The sequence below is a fragment of the Lissotriton vulgaris genome, chromosome 12 (assembly GCF_964263255.1).
Source record: "Lissotriton vulgaris chromosome 12, aLisVul1.2, whole genome shotgun sequence".
NCBI lineage: Eukaryota > Metazoa > Chordata > Amphibia > Caudata > Salamandridae > Lissotriton > Lissotriton vulgaris.
The window spans coordinates 100,723,722-100,737,040 of NC_141700.1; positions in this window are offsets into that span (position 1 = coordinate 100,723,722).

The following is a 13,319-nucleotide window of genomic DNA, read 5'->3' on the forward strand; positions in this document are numbered from 1 at the left end:
TGGGAGACATTGGTTCCGCACATTTCAGACCCATTGCTGTTTGAGGGTCGCCCACGGACTTGCTGGCCTAGGATGCCTTCTTGGGTTCCGCCCTCCCGCCATCTTGTCTTTGTGGAGCTGATATTGGGGACCCTCGCCTGCGCCCTTATCATACGGGTGCCTCGGTTCATCCCGGTGCCCACACATCTGTTGTCCTCCTTGGGAGCACAAGGCTGAAGGCCTCCAATTTGGACATTGCTGGCCGCCCTGCTGGCTCGAGGGTCGTCTCGTCCAGACCCGGGCCGCCATTTTGTCGCCTGTAACGCACTACCCTTGTCCTCGGCGAGGACCTCACATCTGGTGCCGCGGGCGGCGGGGCTCGCCTACAGCGCCTGGCCCTGAGCTTCACCGGGCGTCAAGATGACTGGGAGACGTGGCGCAGCACGGGGAGATCGCACCTTGCCGGAAATGCTCAACAGGACCCAGCAACTACGCGACAGGGCGCAGCCATCCCCGGGGGCCTCCCGGGCATCGACGGACGCCACCGTGGGCGAACCACCAGTCACGAGGTCCTTCATGGAGGACTTATTCAGCTCCCTCAAGGAGGAATTCCAAACTCTTAAGACCGAAGTGGCCGGAGAGGTCCGTGAAGTGCGTAGGGAAGTCGAAGGCCTGGGCGAGCGGGTTGACACTGTGGAAACGGCGGCCCAACGTCGCGATGAAGAGATAGTTCATCTCCAGCAAGACGTCCTCCGCCTACGGGAGCAGTGTGTCGAGCTCCAGGCCCACTCGGAGGACCTCGAGAACAGGTCCAGGCGGAATAACATCCGGGTGCGAGGCGTACCATCCGCGGATGAGGGTGCGGACCTGGTGGCCTATCTACAGGACCTGTTCCGCGACATCTTGGAGGAAGGAGCGGATTTTCCGATCCGCATTGACAGAGCACACAGGGTGGACCGCCAACGCCAGTCATCGGCACCCCCGCCTGATATCCTGGCATTCCTGCCGGATTTCCCCCTAAAAGAGCGCATCATGACGGAGGCCCGCAGGAAGCAGCCGCTGACCTTCCGAGAAAGACCTGTGGCGCTCTACCAAGACCTGTCCGCCATTACACTGCAGAAGCGCAGGTCTTTCCGCATCGCTACGGACTTTCTGCGAGAGCATGAGACAGCCTATTCCTGGGGTCACCCCTTCCGTCTTATCTTTCGATGGAATGGGGTACTGCATCAGCTGCGCTCTTTACAAGATGTCTGTGGAGTATTGGGCCTCACTGCTACGGAGGAGGAAGGAGCTACACCCGCATGGCGGCGCCCCGAGCGACGGGGCCGAAGGAGATCGAGGAGGCGCCAATCGTCAGCGACAGCGAGTCGCCCTGACTCCCCCACCATCAGGGCAGATATGGCGGAGGCCCTGAGGACAGCGGCCAGGGATTTGCCTGAATCTACTGGCGTGGCCCTAACGGCCTAACTTTACTCCGGGGGGAGAGACTCTTAGCTTTAATGATGCTGGGCTGGGGCTGGGAGTTGGGGGGGTGAGGGGGGAGGTGTGTGGCTGAACGTCCACTTGACTATTTTTCTGCAGACTCGCCCACTTGGGCTGGACTGAGACAATGGGGTGTTTTTTCTGGTTTTTTGTTTTGGCTGGTTGCCATGGGTTAGTTCTGGGGGGATTTAAATGTTGGTTTGGTGCTGGGGGGGTCCCGTCCGATACTGTCCGAACAGGTGCGAAGCCGTCTCTGGCCTTCCCTGCGCCCCTGCCCTGCGAGCCCCTCCCACTGACCCCTCGCTTGCTGCATAGCGCGCTGTTTCCCTGGGAGCGATGCCACCCCTGAAAGTAGTGACCCTTAACGTTAAGGGTCTGAATAACCCCGTGAAGCGTAGGGCGATCCTTTCCCTGCTAAAGGGGTCGCAGGCGGATATCTGCCTCCTGCAGGAAACCCATTTACTTTCTAAAGATTGCCATAGGTTGCGCTCTGCCAAGTTCCCCACGCAATTCTTTTCCTCTGCTGTGACCAAGACTGCAGGGGTAGCCATTCTTCTAGCCAGCTCCTTCAGGGGGGAGGTGTTGTATAAACATGCTGAGCAGAAGGGGAGGCTTCTAGTGTATCGCATGCGTCTGGGAGGTGTTGCCTTTACGGTTGGTTCCGTATACAGCCCAAACGACCACCAGGATCGCTTCCTGGAATCTGTGTTGGTGGACGTCACTGCCTCGCCCGATCGCCATATCATCCTGGGGGGAGACCTGAATATGGTCTTCGATTCCGCCCTGGATAGGTCTGCCCAGCGCTTTCCGCAGACGGGGGAGCTGTCTAGGGCGGTACAGGACCAGATCGCGGAGATGGACCTGCATGACCTCTGGCGCACCATGCACCCCGCCGATAGGGACTACTCATACTTTTCCCACGCGCACCGCACTTATTCGCGGTTGGATTACCTCTTGGTGAGCGGACCGCTTTGTTCGGCCGCCACGGCGGCAGACATCGGGGTCTTGTCCCTGTCCGACCACGCCCCGGTTTCCGGAGTCTTTGCTTGGCCGGCGGCCCCCCCCTCTAGAGGGATGTGGCGGCTTCGGGACACGCTTCTCCATAAGAAATCGGTGGTGAAGCGAGTGGAGGAGGTCATCCGGGAATACCAGACCCACAATGACAACTCTGACACGTCCCTGGCAACGCAGTGGGCGGCTTTGAAAGCGGTCATCAGAGGGGAGTTTATCTCCATTTCCTCGGCGGAAAACAGGGAACGCCAGCGCAAGAGGGAGGAACTAACGGCGCAGGTTAGGGAACTTGAACAGGGTAACCGCCGAACGGGGGCCCCTCGTGTCTGGAAGCAGCTGAAGGCGGCACGGAAACTCCTCTCTGCGTTGGATCTAGACCGGGCGGAGTACGCAGCGCTGCGCCTGAAGCATGCCTTTTACACCGGCGGAGACAGGTGCGGTAAGCTCCTGGCCCATAGGCTCAGGGCTGCGCAGCAACGCAATGTAGTAAAAGAACTAGTGGGAATGGATGGGATCCCGGTTTCCGGTGACGCGGAGGTGGCGGATTCCTTTCGTTCCTTTTACGAGGCGCTGTACACTGCGGAGCCTTCCCCACTGGGAGAGGCTGAGGCCTATTTGGAATCCGTGATCCTCCCGGCCCTGGATCCCGCCCAGGCGGCCCACCTGGAGAGGGACATTCACGTGGAGGAGGTCATCTCCGCGATTGCACGACTAAAGCACGGTAAAGCCCCGGGCCCGGATGGCTATACGGCCTTGTTTTACAAGACCTTCTGTCCCACAGTCGCGCCTCTCCTGGCCCGCTTGTTCAATTCTTTCTCCGAGCCGGGAGCCATCCCACCGGACCTTCTCTCGGCGACTGTGTCGGTTATCCCGAAACCGGGGAAGGATCGGACCCTGTGCGGCTCGTACCGGCCCATTTCGCTCCTAAATGTGGACCTCAAGCTTTACACGGGGATCTTGGCGGCTAGACTGGGTCTACACCTACCAGGTTTGGTGGAGGCGGATCAGGCCGGTTTTGTACCCGGTAGGCAGACGGTCGACAATACCAAGAGGGTGACGCAGGTGCTGGAGAAGGCCTCACGCGTCCCGGGGGAGCGGATGCTACTATCGGTCGACGCGGAGAAGGCCTTTGATAGGGTTCATTGGCCATACCTCGAGCTGGTCCTTGGGAAACTGGGGATCGGCGAGAGGTTCCGCACTATGATCTTTAATTGTTATAGGAGACCGTCAGCGTCAGTGCGTGTCAATGGACACAGCTCCAGCAGTTTTGCCATTGAGCGAGGCACGAGACAGGGTTGCCCCCTATCGCCGCTCCTGTTTGCCCTCTATATGGAGCCGTTTGCACAGAGGATTCGCGATAACCCAGACGCTATTGGGGTGAAGATGGGGCAATACGCGCATACTGTCAGCTTATACGCGGACGATGTCTTGCTGACCCTGGATGACCCCAGGCGGTCGCTCCCTGCCTGCGTCCAGGAACTGAACGCTTTTGCCCGCGTAGCGGGCTTTAAAATGAATATGACTAAGTCGGCTGCACTGGACGTGTCGCTCTCTGTCGACACCAGGCGAGACCTCCAGCGTCTCTTTCCTCTGCAATGGTCCTCCTCCACGGTGCCTTACCTGGGGATTTTACTTGCCCCCTCCCTGCCTGCAATGGTCGCAGCTAACTATTCCTCTCTGGGCAAAAAGATCAAAGAGGAACTCGGCCGATGGAACAAAGGCCTGCTCTCGTGGCTGGGCCGGATCGCGGCAGTAAAGATGACGATACTGCCTCAAATCCTGTATCTCTTTCGCGCTCTACCTCTCCAGCCCCCTGTGGGTTGGATACGGCAGACGCAGGCGGACATCTCTCGCTTTGCGTGGCAGGGCCGCAAGCCTCGGATGAAGCGGGTCCTCTCCATGCTTGCCCCGGAAGCCGGGGGTCTCGGGGTCCCGGACCTTCGGAAGTACTTTCAGGTGGCGCAGCTCCGGTATTTGGTGGAGTGGAGCAGGTGGGAATCGGACAAACACTGGCTCTTTCAAGACCAGGCAGTGGCGGGTCGTACCCTTCAAGAGATCCCGCTCCTGCGGCGCACTCACCGCCCGCCTAATCTCTACGCCTCCTTTGTCACCCGGGTTCCGCTAAGAGTGTGGGACGCGGTGTGTGAGCTTCGTGAGCTCACTACCTTTCCATCGCCGTTCACCCCCATTGTTGGCAATCCAGACTTCACTCCTGGTCTGGAACCGGGAGCTTTTTCCCACTGGGTGAGCGCGGGTTGCAGAGCGCTTTTCCAGATCTACGGGCCGGAGGGCGTGCTCCCCTTCCAGCAGCTCCGACAGGAGTTTGGCCTAACGGAAGGGGATAGACTGCGTTACATGCAAGTCCGCCACTGGGCTCTTCAACCCCCAGTGCGCGACGTCGCTGCCCGTTCGATTACGCCCTATGAGCGATGGTTGGTAACCCGGACCTCGGATGCCAAGCTAATTACTGATTTGTATACGTTTCTCCAACCCCTGCCGTTTCATTACTATAACCCAGGGAGGGAGCGCTGGCACAGGGAATTGGGCAGGACCCTGAGCCACAAGGAGTGGGACAGGATTGCGTACCGGGCGAGGCATTCTGCGTACCACACTGGGCTGACGCAGACCTTCACTAAGGTGTCCACCTATTGGTATTATACCCCGGAGCGGCTCTATGAGATGCGCAAAATAGGCGATAAAGGCTGCTGGCGCGGCTGCGGACAGGAGGGCACCCTCACGCACATTCTCTGGGAGTGCCCGGTGCTGTCGGCCTATTGGAAGGAAGTCTTAGATGAGGTGGATAGGCATTTTGAGATCGAGCTTCCGCGCTTCCCTGCGTATGTCTTGCTAGGCCTCCCCAATGACTTGATGTACCCGCTGAAATCCCGCAGGGGAAGGCAGATTGCGATTGCGCTAGGCTCCGCGGTTCAGAACATTCTTGTGCTCTGGCGTACCCCCACTGCCCCCTCTATCACTGGTTGGCTGCACAGGCTCTGGCAGGTACTGGGCATGGAGAAGATGTCGCTAACGGTGGCTGGGAATGTTGACCAGTTTGAAGAGCTTTGGCACCCCTTCTTGGCACTGCTGTCCACGGAATTTCGCGAGCTCACTTGTCCACGGTACTTGCGCCTCCTTAGGCTGACGACACCGGCGGCTCCAGCGGAGTGAAAGTGCGGGTTCAGGGGCCGGGGGTTGGGGGTGGGAAGAGGGGTTATACGCTTCTAACGCTGACTTTCGGACGGGGATGTTGGGGTATTGTTTTCTTCTTTTCCTCCTTTGCTTTTCTTTCTTCTTCCTTTCTGGGGTCGGGGGGTTGGAGGACTGGTGTGCTTCTCTCTTACTGTGTGGCGGGGTGCTATTCTGCTCAGCCTTGCTTAGGGGAGTGGCGGCCTACAGGGGGGTCATCCACAGTGCCTTATTGCCTTATGTCTTATGCCTTGTTACCCTCTGGGGCTCCCAGCCTCCCTACTTCTCTTCTGACCTGCTGCAACGTTACGCTTTTTGTACTGTATGTTCACTTGACCTCCTGCTCCCTTCCCCTTGTTTTTTGTGCCTTAATAAAATACTTTAAACCTAAAACATCCAGGACCACCTGGTGAAAGCACTCTTACCACAAAAACTACCTTCAAGTCAACCGACAATCTGAGGTGCACCACCGGTAGAAGGCCACAGAAAGTGTGGGAGTTGTAAGGCTTGTCCTCTCACACTAGAGTGTAATAAGTTTGATCACAATGAGCGAACATATAAGCTCACCCAACACACAAACTGTAACACATCTTGGGTAGTCTATGCGGTTGCATGTCCATGCGGTTTTTTGTATGTGGGTCAGACCACACAAAAAATAAAATGTCGGATCCTGCAACACATGAGCCGCATAAGGTGCAAAGTACAGGGTGCACCTTTGGTTGATCACTTTAGCAGATTTGAACACCATGAGAATAGCCTACGGTGGTGGGTTATTGAAAAAATAACAGCAAACCCCAGAGGAGGTGACCTACATAACATCCTAAACAGAAGAGAGTGTAAATGGATACACACTCTCAATACTGTCAATAAGGGGTTGAATGAATTAGAGGAAATGAACAAACAAGTGGCACTGTTGGGAATATGAATTCATACTAGCGGGTGGCAATAAGTTTTGTAATATCCTGAAAAGTCAAATGTTTCTGAATTGGATTGCACTATGTTATCTATTTCAGTAGATTGTACCATGCTTTCCACAATATCTTTAAAAGACACATGATGTAACTATGAGAGACTTTTGCCATTGCCGTATGGGTAGTGATTAGTTGTCCTTCAGGAGTTGCATAATGAATGAATACGCATCAATGTTTGTTATTGTGTTACCATCATGAAATCCATGAACTCTATTTCACTAATGTAACCAATGTATTACCCAGATGGTATTGATGTATCTGTCTATTGTGTTTATCCTATGTGTTAACTGACTTTGTAGCACCTCAGAGCTCTCAGGGGTCCACATTACATCTTTTGGTCCCTTGTCTATTTCTATCAAGCAGCGTGAAATTGAATTATTTCCATTCCTCAATATGCATTGAGTACCGTTTAACTATCGCCCTCGATAGGTTTTACTCTATCCACCGTCAGGCTTTAAATAATCTATGGTGGCGGTCTAATGTAAACATCGCCCCCCGTTTTTCTAATATGATTTTCCAAAACTAAGTTTTTTGACATCGCCGTTTTTCTAAACACAAGGCGATTAGCGTAGCCAAATAAAATAGAACGCTTTACCCATACAGGAATTATATTCTTTCAAACGAGGCAACATACTCCAAGTACAAACAAAGTGAGTCCTCTTTCTATACAGACTGTGTGGTGCAATCTGGGTATTTACCAACGCGGAAGGACATTCGCGTCTTACCGACGGCATCCTGCAGCACCGTGAGGCTCGGATGCAGACGATTTTTTCGTAGGGAAGAGCAGGTAGGTGGAGACCATTTGGATACTATTCCTCGACTCTTGTTCCACCAAGCCTACGTTCCGAGTGATAATCTAAACAAGCTCCTTGTATGTATCTTCACACAGCTTTCTAAAGTCGAGTAGGAGCATCTTCTACATTAACATGCCTGGACATCCGGAAGCACCGTGAGGCTCGGATGTATACGCCGATATCTCCAATATAGCGGGTAGGTGTGGACCCTCCTAAATTGTTAACTTTACACACAACCACGCTAATATCCCAAGTGAGACCTGAATCTTTGACCTTGTGTCTCCCTCAAACACAGCCTCTTCCAAATTGAATTGGAGTACTGCTGCCTTTAATTATTTGAAAAACAGTACATTTTAATTCAGGTAAGCTTCTCAAGTTTTTGAAGTTCACTTGATTGAATCATGTAAACAATCACACTGAGTGTTACTAGTGACATATAATAATGACGATTCATTGTCATTTTTATAGTGTTCGTTGAATTCCGGAGTGGAAGTTCACAAATTACCGACTTGGGGGCATTGATTTTCCCAGCAATAAGGTAATTGACACCGCCCTGTAGGGTAATACAATAGTAACTATTAGCTAGTATATGCAGGGTATACTTATGTTACTTTAATTAATTTTAGGTACCGCCCACCATGTCACATATGAATTAGCGTCAATCGGACATGGACCAAGATATGAATTCAAGGTAAAATGATAAATCTGTAACATTAGTTACCATTGGCAAATTTGCACATCAATTTATCTAGATACATTCTGGATTCCATTTTGTCTCTATAGGACTCCTGTTGAGATGTGGTAAATTCTGATCACCCTACATCGTTTTCTCTATCACGAAGGGTAAGAGAAACTGCCAAACCCCATGTGGGGGACAGGCTTTAATTTTTCACCACGGATACTAATTCCACAATTCCTCTTTTTTAGGGTTATTCAATATTCCCTGGTTGCCTCGTTTGCTCTTTGTCCTGATGAAGACTCGCAATCCCCAGGTCCAAATCACCGGTTGGGAATAAGTCGAGTCGAAACGTCGACATTTTCAATATATACACCTAGGACCATTCATTTGCCAATATTGTAGACAGTGCAAGACTGAGAACATTTATGTTTATGTACTACAAATGGTGTCGATCACAATTATATGAACTACGTTGTTGGCCAGGTGTTCAATACGGCGAATTTTGTGTCCAGTATTGATTGTAAAATTATGCAAACCATTTCTTAATCACTACTGTGTAATTCCTTTCTCCTCTTCACTTGTTTTTTCACTTTCTGGATCACATCTTTTCTTTTGCACGCTCCTGTCTTGGGGCAACCTACGTTTTTATCGACAAAAATAATGTAAAAAATGAATACAGAGAAAAATTAAACAGGAATATATTTTCTTTAACCGTGGTGTAAGGTTCCTTTCAAAGATAATATAGTCTTTGAGTTACAGATAGCAGACTGATTATTGTTGCTTTTTGATTTGAACATTGATTCATTCTTGATTTGATCTAATACTATAATCTATAGGTTTAGGACCACTGTTCGTTTATAATTACATTCGCCCAGGTCCATACCTTATGGGCCACCCCATTCTCGTAATGGGTATTATGATGTTGTCGGGTAGCTGAACAAAAGACAGCTGAAGTCCTGCTCACTCAGTCAGTTGTTCGCAGACCGCATCAACGGCGGCATGGGTAAAAGCAGCTATCAGAGAGCGGTACAGACAAGTCCCCGCCATCCGGATTACGAAGTGCCTTACCATCAAGCCGACTGTGGCGGGGAGATCACCTGCTTCAAGTCGGCGTAATTGAAGGAAATGGAGTGCAAACTCACCAATTTCCTTCTTTTCCCTTCAGTCTCCGAAGTGGACCCCTTTGTCCAGGGTCCATCCTCACAGTAGCAACTTGACTCCGAAGAACATGACTTAGTTGGTGCTGATATCCAGGTAAGTCTGTTTCACACTTTTCTCCCATTGACTGGACTGGGCACATATGGTCTGGACTCTAGCAATGGCAAAGCACTTGTATAAGGTATTTTTTCACATGTGTCATGCATATATGTACCTCTTACACTTATTTAGTCAAAATGTAAGCACCTGCTTCAGCACATGAAAAAAATATTTTTAATTGCTGACCACATCCCGTGCCAGTCCCCCACTGTTAGAAGCACCGCCACTGGGCCAGCAGTGACATCTAAGTACGGCGGGCAAGAGACCGTTGACTCGACGGAGTACTTGGACCGCAGCGGGATGGCGGGAAGACTGCTAAGATCGTGATCAGGTCCTTAATCATAACAACACACTTTACACTGCTGCATAAATAACTAAAAATATGCAAAAATAAAATGGTTAAAAATGCATAGATTTATGATAGCGTAAAGTACTTTATAAAAAGCTTGAAACAGATAAACAATATCATTCAAAATGCTAGTCTTGAAATTTCAATTTCCCAATTGTGATTTATTTGAAAAAACAATGTTCAAATAAGTCAGTTGAATTATGGATTTTATTTCCTTCAAAATATTTTGGGACAAGGTGGAACATGTTTGGCAGGGATGCTGAGCTGATCATACTTTCCATTCCTCTCCAATCTTTCACAAATTAAACAAATACTGCTATAAAAAAAACTAACACTTACACTTGTTTAAAATCACATTCTAAGCACTTCAGTTTCGGGATAACACCATTTTAAAGGTCATATTTCTTGTTTTTATTTTCTGGACATAATTGTTTCAAATGTTCACTTAATAGAACACATTTCTAATTTATTTAACAACAGTTTGAATGAAATTAAACAACCCAATCACATCTGACCCTTGCCCTCATCACGCCTTCACCAAAGGACATCTGCTGATCAGCAAAGAACTAACGCCCATACACAATGCGTCCCATGACTCACCCACATTCTCAGACAATGTGAAACATGCTACCATCATGACCCTGCTCAAGAATCCATCCGATGCCCCAGCCATGCTTTCCAACTACACCCAGCAAAGGTCTTGGAGAAACGAATCAGCCAACATCTCAGCAACCACCATCTCTTCAACACCATGCAGTCCGGATACAGGCCCAACCTCAGCCCAGAAGTAGCACTCATTGCTGGTATAGACAACAGCTGCATGACCCTTGACAGAGGAGACACAGCAGCCCTCATTCTCGCGGGCCTCTTTGCAGCATTTGAGACAGTGTCACACCCCATCCTTATCAAGCACCCTCCAACGGCCCACTCTACTCTGGATCTGCTCCTTCTTAATGGATAGAACACAAGTTATCAGCCTGGCACTCGGAAGCCCGCAGACTCATCGGCGGCGTTTTCCAAAGTTTATCGCTCAGCTCCACCCTCTTCATCGCATACATGATCCCTCTGGCGAGTGTCTTCCGCGCACATGACCTCAACATCCTCTCCTATGCCAACAACACACAACTCATACTCGCCCTCTCACATAAGATCCCAAACACAAGAAACAAGTAAACACCTGAATAATTGAGTTGCAAACTGGGTGAAAACCAACTGTCTCAAGCTCCACACAGACAAGACAGAAAGTAGTGATCTTCAACAACAAACACCTCACTATGAGACTTCAACTGGTGGCTAGCCGAACTCGGTCCAACACCCCGCACCCACGCCAGAAACCTCAGAATAATCAACAACAAACTGGAAATGACCACACATGTCAGTACCTTCCATGCAATAAGCTTCCCCACCCTGAAGATGCTAAGGAAGGTGTTCAAATGGCCCCTAAGCAACACTAGAAACACTTTCATTCACACCCTCATCACCAGGAAGTTGGATTATAGGAACACCCTCTGTGCCAGGATTACGAAGCAACTCACTAGAAGATTGCACCAAGCATATCACTAGAAGACTACAAACCATCGAGAACTCGGCAGTCAGACATCCTCAAATTCCCAATTTGAACTCATGTCACACCTCAGGGAGCTCCACTGGCTCCCAATACACAAACACTCGAATTTCAAGCTCCTCAAACACCTATTCAAGGCACTGCAAAACTTAAGCCCCATCTACTTGAGCAGACATATATCCTTGCACCAACCACCCAGACAACTCCACTCCACAGGACTCCAACTCACACACATCCCACGCATATACAGAACCAGATCAGGAGAATGAGCATTCTCTTACAACCTCCTATAGCGTGGAATGGCCTCCCATTCTACATCAGAGTCTCCTCCTCTCTTCTGGAATTATGCGCAGAGCTGAAGACCTGTCTTTTCAATTAACCAAGCTACCTTAGGCAGGGCTAGGCACACAAACCCGCTCAGCACCAGGATACACTCACGGGTGATAGTCCGCTTTACAAATACAACATTTCGTTATTATTTCACAGCTAATATTTTATAACTCTTCGCCTAACCAAACATATTTCCTATTCATTTAACAATGGTCTGCTTCTAATCTGCAAATTTGTTTGTATCCATATCTTAAATGCAAGACGATTTGAATATTGCCTGTATTATTAAGCAAGCATTGGCGAAGCCAGTAGGCTTCGTCTTGGGGACCCATTAGCTTCACCACTGTTTTTAGCCAAGCTGTGCACAGCTGTGGAAGGACATAAGTAATGGTTCATGCTCCAAGAGAGGGACAGATGTGCCAAGAGGAAGTAAAGACCCACAAAAACTAACAAATGAAAAGCAAGCAAATGACAGTGACAATGAAGCCAGCCAATGGTAATTAATCAATGGGCAGGTTCTAAGCTCACTTAAGCTGACAATACGTCTTGCAACAGACAGTGCATGCGCTCCCTAGTGGGCAAGACTTAAAAAGGAATACCCAAACCGTGAACTGCTGGAGATAAACATTAAAAAGAAATGGGCAACAAGGCAGAGTCTGCAGGATAACTAAAACAATTTTTAGAAAGGACTAAAATTAATGATGGTATGATCAAACAAAAATAGTCCCTAGATGGCAAAAACATTGCAGTGAGAACCAGTTGGTAGAGCCTCTGATGCTGTGATAAATGACCATGTGAAATGCTGCTCTCAAATCCTAATGGATAAGGGATGACAGACCATTATTAGTTGCCAGGCCTTCTTGGAAAGCCAAGCCCGATGGGCACTTAAGAGCTTGTTGACCAAGAGTTTCAAAAGACTGGGCGACTGCAGCTGAGTGGAGAGTTGGAGGAAGTTACTGGGATAAACTGATCAAGACGGGGTTAATTAAAATGGTGTTAATGAGTCTTAGTTCAAATGAAGACATCTAGTAGAGGCAGGCAACATTATGAATCACCATAGTCCTCAAATGACCCTCTGCTGCACACCACAGATTAGGATCCATTATTGCTTTAAAGTAGAAGGTGTGGTGCAGCGGCCAGAGTGGCCAACTCAGGAGCTGGGCATGGGGGTTCGGATCTCGGATCGGCTCAACATCCTGTGATTCTGGGCAAATCACTTAATCTTCCCGTGCCCACGGACAGCGCCTGGATACCCTCATGGGTGGTAAGCTGCTCTATATTTTAAAAAAGTATTTGGGGCTATCTTGACTTCTTGTGAGTTGGTTTGCATTTGCCACTCCAGTGGCTAGTAAAATGAGCTTACAACAACAGTAAACTACTACATCAATCTTCAAGTCCCATCTTGAGATCCATTCACTGCTACATTTATTAAATATTGATGTCCTTGCCATTTCTTCTTTTCCCAGTGTCTTCCCTTAAACCTTTACTGTTTTTCCCATCTCTCTAAAATAGCTGCCCAACGGATTTTATTGCAAACCACGTTAGTCAAGTTATGCCCATTGTGAGTTTATTAGAAAAATACTAAACACCATGTTTCCACACATCAGAGCTTTCATTCAACTTTTTTTTGTAATTAAAACCTAGGTGCTCGGGGCAGGAGCTACGACGGCAAACAAGATGGCTGCTTAGGCTCTCGGCTCCGCCGACCTCCGTATCC